General features: G+C 33.6%; 1 long non-coding RNA gene across 1 annotated transcript; it reads right to left on the minus strand.

Moving 5' to 3' along the window:
* Positions 1-3,663: 3,663 nt before the first annotated feature.
* Positions 3,664-5,917, minus strand: LOC116020838. Its single transcript, XR_004098855.1, has 4 exons — positions 4,649-5,917; positions 4,500-4,550; positions 4,280-4,350; positions 3,664-3,932 (listed from the first exon to the last, which is right to left on the minus strand). It is a non-coding gene; the product is annotated as an uncharacterized LOC116020838 (long non-coding RNA).
* Between the last annotated feature and the right edge of the window lie 1,774 nt (positions 5,918-7,691).

Consider the following 7,691-nt stretch of genomic DNA (forward strand, 5'->3'; position numbering starts at 1 on the left):
ATTCATATTTCAAAATCCACTTGGTTCTAGATAGAAAGTGAGTGTGAAACCTTTGGAGTATCCTTTCTCCACTTTTGACTGACCACTTGGATCGTTCAACTCGGGTTCAGTGGTCATCGCCCGGTCTAATACTGATCCCCTGGACTTATAGGCGCGTTGGAATGATTCCTAGCTAGCCTCACTAGGTTCATAAGAACGACACCTACCCGAAAATAGAGTGACTATACTTAAGTGTGCACACCCCCGCAGGAGACCCTTTTCCTTCCGGGTGATATAGTACTCGGCGAATAGACTTCGCCCACAGTATGAACTGGTCATACAATAACATAACCACCATACGGGAAGGCACTTTAAGTTCTCTATCCCGTAGGCTACAAGACAAGGTCCTTCACCACTTTTACTAGAACTAAGGTTTGAAAACATTTTCCTTCCTTTTCCCTTTTCTTGAGTCAAAATCACTTTTTAGACATTTTCCACAAAATCAAGTCCTCCTTTGAAATCAATCACCATTCTTAACTTAGTTCAAAAGTCTTGTCTCTCAAAACATTTCCCATCATCACACTACACATATGTATATATGCACTCAACATAAAATTTTCCACATTTATGCATACTCACATAAAGTACACATACCATATATATATACATAATACAACCTTTATTTAATTATACATATATACTCATATATGTACATATATATATATATATATAGTTTAAACACACACACATCACACGTACACAGTATATATATATACATCATACTACACACAATATATATATATGCACATATCACGACACACACACCCACCACATATACACACACGGCATATACATATATATTTATACCTAAATACATAGTTTCCCCACTTCATAGCATATGCACACCACATAACATATAGGTTTCATGTACACCAATCAACAACAATTCATAACCTAGCTATCAATTATCTAGTTTCAAATAACCTCAACCAAATAAGGGGATTCCTTACCTCAAGAAGGTTTACTAACACCGTAGGAACAACTCTTGGATCTTTTCCCCAAATTCACCTTAAATCCTATGATCAAAATCAACACCATAACAGAATATTTTAAGAAACTAAGCTTAGATTCAAGCTCTAGGAAGGAATGCAAAGCTTTCTACCGAATAAAATCGAAATCTTACCGAATAATCTTGAGAGTTGTGAAGAAATTTGGCTATGGAAGCAAGGTTTTAATGGTGGAGGGAGATGAAGAATCACACACTCTCTCACCCTTTCTCTCTTTTCGGCAATTTGAAGGGAAATGGGGAAAAATAAATGGGAACAAAGCTTTTATATTTCCCTTATGTGATAAGAATGAGGAGTCTTGAAGACTAAGTCACATTGGATCATCCCTTATAAGATAAGAATGAGGAAGATGTGGATAAAATTGTGACACTTGTCAAAGTCTTATGGTTCCTCAAGAAAAATATCTTCAATTGGACTGGTAAGGGTTAAAATAGATGAATTCTCGGTAGAAAATAATCTAAATCCAATAATTTTCGAAACCACAAATTTATTCCAGTCGAAACCTCAAAATTGGGCTAGGTTCGGTACACCGCGAAATTCCGCGAGGTACGATCACAAATAAATTTTGGCTGCTATGGGCTAATCTAATTAAATAGGAAATTCAAGAATAATAGTATGATCTCTAAAAATCCATTTCCTAGGACAAACGGGTCCGAACACAAGTTCCTAAAAATTTTACGGTTCGTGACCGGCACGCATGATCGCAGCTTATTGGAATTAGTGAGGGGTTACATCATAAGATTTGAGGAAGATAAATGATGGGCAGTATGGTTCATAAGGTTAATTGCATGAATTAAAGTGGTGGATTGGAATGGGCCTAATACCTTTGAATTACAATAAATTGTTTAAATTAATAAAATATGTATGTATTTTATAGTGCCCGATACAACCGGGAGGTGTTGAGTGTGGATATTATTTCATGCGATACATGTTTGACATCGTGACAAAATATTCATCTGTTGATCGTTTAGATGGGGTAAGTGAATTTAAATAGAACTATTTATATATAGTTAAATTATATTTTATTAATTAACACTTTTAATTATTTTATTAAATTATTTTGTAGGCATTTGAAAGCAATAGTCCGTATTCAATGGACGACATACATGAGATTTGAGACCAATGGGCTAGATACTTCTTCTCCCAGTGCGTGTAGCTTTTGTTTTATTAATAAAACTATTTTGTTTTGATGTTATATATTATTGTACGTATTAAAGTTTGATGATATAAAGTATTGTGTTAGATAGTATTTTGTGTTAAAGCTAAGTGTGATGATTTAAATTATTATGTTAGATAGTATTTTGTGTTAAAGTGTGATGATTTAAAGTATGGTGTTAGATAGTAAATATTATTGTGTTAAAGTTTGATGATATAAAGTATTGTATGTGTTAGTATATATAAAGTTTGATAATAGTTTAATTAAGTTTGATGATGATAGCGTTTTGATAGTAATATCGTGTTAGAGAGTGTTTTATAGATGTATTGTAGTAAAATTGTTGGTATGATATGGGTTTTTAGCTGTAACAGGTACAGGAATTAAAAAAATTAGGGGTTTTAATTAAAAAAAAAAAAAAACTAATCCGCTACCGTTCCTAGCTAGGAACGGTAGCGGATGGTAATAATAATAATAAAAAAAATCAATCTGCTACCGTTCCTAGCGTAGGAACGGTAGCGGATGGTCGAATATAAAAAAAACATATTCCGCTACTGTTCTTTTAAAGAACAGTAGCGGATGATCAGACCTTCCGCTACCGTTGTACAACAGTAGCGGAATGTCCGCGACATTCAGAGACTCTGCCATCTGCGCTACTGTTGTACAACAGTAGTGGATAGCAGAGTCTCTGAATGTCGCGGATGTGCAGTTTTGTCCAAAGTTCACTCATTATTTTTTCTGTTTTTGACTTTTTCCAAACTAAACTTCCCCCAAAACCTATCAATTTTACGCTAGGCATGTTTGGATTTTCAATTATGTGTGTACTCATAAATAGGCCACAACACTTATTTATTTATTTATTTATAATACATGTGTAGGTAGCTGACTCACACTACTACACAGACGGCTTTTAACGTCGGCTAAATAGACCCTTTAACGTCGGCTAAAAGCGGACGTTGATCTGGCTGATGTTGTAAGTGTACTCATACAACGTCGGCTAAAAGTTAGCCGACGTTGTAAGGTACACATACAACGTCGGCTATATGTTAATCGATGTTGTAAGGTACACATACAACGTCGGCTATTTACAAATAGCCGACGTTGTAGGTAACTTAAAAACAAATAAAATATCCTACAACGTCGGCTATTTACAAATAGCCGACGTTGTAGGTTAGTTAAAAACAAATAAAATACCCTACAACGTCGGCTATGTACAAATAGCCGACGTTGTAGGTAACTTAAAAACAAATAAAATACCCTACAACGTCGGCTATTTACAAATAGCCGACGTTGTAGGTAATTTATAAACAAAAAAAATTACCCTACAACATCGGCTAATAAGACTAGCCGACGTTGTAGGGTAATTTTTTTTAAATATTCATTTTATTTTTCTATTTACACCCAAAACCTGCTCAAATATATATAGCAATCTCAATCACATTCAAAACCTATACAATTTATATGTATAATATCAAAATTAATAAAAGCAATAAATCTCACAATTGATAATAATTAATAATACAAGTTCATCAAAAATTATCTATATTAATTAATACAAACCATAATCTTATCTCAAACTTTGTACCAAAAGCAATAAAAGCAATACATCAATTACTATTTCACATACTAATGCAATGTATTAATCCATCATCAATGAAGTACTTGGCCCATGTGTCTCTAACTTCATCAATCTGTTGTTGATTGTAGCTCAATGAACCAACTCTCTCCACTATCTGTAATAATGTTGAAAAGTAATAAATAATAATTAGTAAGCTAATTTAAGCAAGTTGATATTTCATCATATCCACAACTGCTTTTCCTTCTATTCATGAACTAATCCAATAACAAAAAGCCAATACAAACAAAACCTTGCCTGATCAATCAAGCAACATAAGTGTATGAGTACCTAATTTTGATGCTTCAACAAGAAACTACTACAAAATCCTGAATGGTTACAGAATATCAAGCTAAATCACTACCAGCTATATGACTAGATGGGACGCATATTTATAGGCACGAGTGATTTCTAATCAATTCCAAATGGTTTTAATAACTCGAGAATCTGAGGAAAGACAAATACTTATTCAACTTCAATCAAAAATACCCAGTTGCTGCCTGTGATGGAAAGAAATCATCAGTTTTGAGCACTCCCTGTTTACACAAAAATTCATCACTTCTTTAAGTTTCATTGTCAAGATAACAGCAAAGAAAGAACAAACAAAAACCACATGAGTAATGACATCAATGGCAATTGATTGAATTGGAGAGAAAGCAAAATCCATGGTTCTAAAATGACAAACCTCTGCCATGTCAGCATCTTAACAGCAAGAACTTGAAATCCATGGTCTTCACTGCACTTGTAGAAAGTAAGTCATGCAAATGTATAGTGAGTACTGTTACTGTGTTCCTTCAATAATAACTATAAAATAGGAGTAGCTAGCAGACTCACATTTGTATACTCTCCCTTGCATTGCAGGTCACATAGCATTACTTGCATTGCAGGTGTGTCATGGTGTCATCAATTTTTAGATCACATCAAAGTGGGACAACCATAAGAAAGAAAAAGAAAATTTCTTAACATAAGTAGAAGTAAGGACTCATAAATACTGATAATGTTTCGTAAAAGATTATTTAATTTGAACAGATGCTTCATTTTAGTTTTTACTGGAAAACTCAAAAAGTAATTATAAAGTCAAAGTGGCACAAAATTACTTGCAAAAGTTCCATTGTTGAGCTTCAGCCACTTCCTTAAGCCATTCATTAATACCAACTTATTTATGTTAGCGCTAGATTTTCCACCAATCAGAAACTTCTCAGGGCACTGTCTTGGTGCCACCACTTCTAAAACACAATACTATTATTTGATTCCAAAAAGATAAAAAGACAGAAATAAAAGAGCAACAACAATGATGACAGGTACAAAAGCTGCCATAAAGGAATGTAAATTTTGCTATAAAATAACATAGTTTTAATTGAAAGCACAAATTAGAGTAATTGAACAGTTGTTATGAATTGATCTCTTTACTCTAATCTGGGAATTAGAAAATGGGAACAAAATACAGAGAAATAAAATGGATGATGCCACAATCTCCAATTACAGGTTTACAGCACATGAATTTCAAAAGCATAGAAATAAAAAAATAACATTCCTGCTGTCTAAACACCACAAAATATAAGAAGTTAATTTGCTTAGAAAAAAGTACTCTAGAATTGCATAGGTGCGGGAAACAATATGGTTTAGCTGAACATTGAGCTAGCACTAAAAACCACATCTTGGCCAAACCATTATATAGCACATGCCAATGTCCCCTTTATGATTTTCCTAACTTGAGAAATTTTATATCTATGCAAATACAAATACCACGCAAGAATCAAATAACATTAGTAACACAGATACTAGGAACATACGCATTTCTGTCATATGTGTGCATACATGAGTACAATAATATTTAATAAACCTAATTTATACAATAATTACATATATATATATATATATATATAAAATAATTCTAAAAATTCAAAATATATATACAAGTAATTTATAAAATTCAAAATGTATACCTAATAAACCCTAAAATACGAAATACATTAATCAATAATTTCAAATGTAATAAAATAATTATTGTCAACTCCCAAAAATTCAAAAATTGAAACAATATTTCATAAAATATACAAAAACTCACAAGGTAGATCGGCGGCGGAGCGGGAGTGCGGCAGTGAGCGGGAAGGTAGATCGGCGGCGGAGCGGGAGTGCGGCAGTGAGCGGGTGAGGCTGTGCGGGGCGGAGCGGGAGTGCGGCAGTGAGCGGGTGAGGCTGTGCGGTGGAGAGAAGAAGAAGAAAGAAGGTGGATGGAGGCGTTGGTTGCAGCGGTAAGGCAGAGAGAGGAAGGAGAAAGAAGGTGGATGGCGCCGTTGGTTGCGAAGGGAAGGTGGATGGAGACGTTGGTTGCGGCGGTAAGGCAGAGAGAAGAGAAGAAAATGGAGGGGTGGGTTTCTGTGTGACTGTGTCGACAACACAACTGGGTTTTTCAATCTTTGGAATAAGCCCTACGACTTCAGTAATAACTTCAACAGACGTCATATATAATAAATATGATTTAAAAATTCTTTTAGAAAAAATGAAATTGCATACGACGTCGGTTATTGCAAAAATCTTTGAATTTATTGCAAAAATAAATAAACAAACACTCTCATTTTTTATAAATATTTTTTTCACATATTTTTTTAAATATTTTTCACCTCACTAATGCCATAAAGTGATCATTGAAATCATCACATTACACCACAATTTCTAGCATTAAATAATTGTTTAGGAATTTGAAAAAGGGTATATAAAGTGAAACCAACATGTAAACCTAGCAAAGAAAAGGATAAAACATATAAGTGCTTTTGCGATTGTAAAATTCTATTTTTGTTTTTTGTTTTTTATTTTATCTTTGAATTTTTTTCGATAAAATTATTTTATAAAAAATAAAGAAAGAATTAACAATTAACCACATGCAATATACACCCTAAGAGTTAACAAAATTTGCATTACTTTCATCACCAACTATTTAAAATATCCACAAGGTAAAAGCTCAAGCTAATGCTAGAATTTTAAAATAAAAAGGTTCATAAAAATATACATAAGAAAAATAAAAATTTTGTTTTTTTTTTTTGTGAATTTTAGGAGAAACCCCTTCCCCACACTTATTTCCAACATCATATCGTCCCCAATGTTGTGGGATGAAAGAAAATATGATAAAGAGAGTCCTCCATAATTAAATTCCCCTTGCAAGGAATTCTCAACTAGCCCTGCAATTTTGGAATGAAACAAATAACGTAACCTACTTTATGATCAATGCCATTCGAAAGATTCTTCTTTTGAAGTTTATCAAACTCCAACTTATTTTTTCTGCAGAATCCAACCCCTTAATTGCAAAATACTGGTTAGCTTTATTAGGCAAATTCATAGATTTCAAAATTGGAAAGTCAACAGTTTCATCTAGCACAGTCTTAGTCAATATGTCCTTTTGAACATCAAAAGGTGTTGGTCCCGATAGGGTCGGGAAAAGTCTAGAGGGGGGGGGGGGGAATAGACTTTTCTTATTTTTCAAAAATATTATAACACTTTAACAGAGAGAATTCAAGTGAATAAATTCAACTTGAATTGCACAGCGAAAATAATAATACGGTAAAGTGCTATGAACAAAGTTACGTAAAAATGAAGAGCTTCACGACATGCAACATGTTAGAAACGTCAATAACTCAAATAATGAGTATGTAAAGTTTGGCTCGCATGCAGACGTGGGAACTATCAAACCCAGATCAAATAGTATACGCAATGAATAGTTGGGTTCGTAGCATAACAACAAATATAAGCTTGATGAGGTTGAGTAGGAAATAAATCTTGCATGCAAATATGATGTCACGTGAATCAATAAAGTTCCTAGCAATTAATGTGACAAAGTATGCAATGCATGTAATGCTCAGATGGATAAATATGCAAGCAG

The sequence above is a fragment of the Ipomoea triloba genome, chromosome 5, assembly GCF_003576645.1.
Source record: "Ipomoea triloba cultivar NCNSP0323 chromosome 5, ASM357664v1".
In the NCBI taxonomy this organism is placed as follows: Eukaryota; Viridiplantae; Streptophyta; class Magnoliopsida; order Solanales; family Convolvulaceae; genus Ipomoea; species Ipomoea triloba.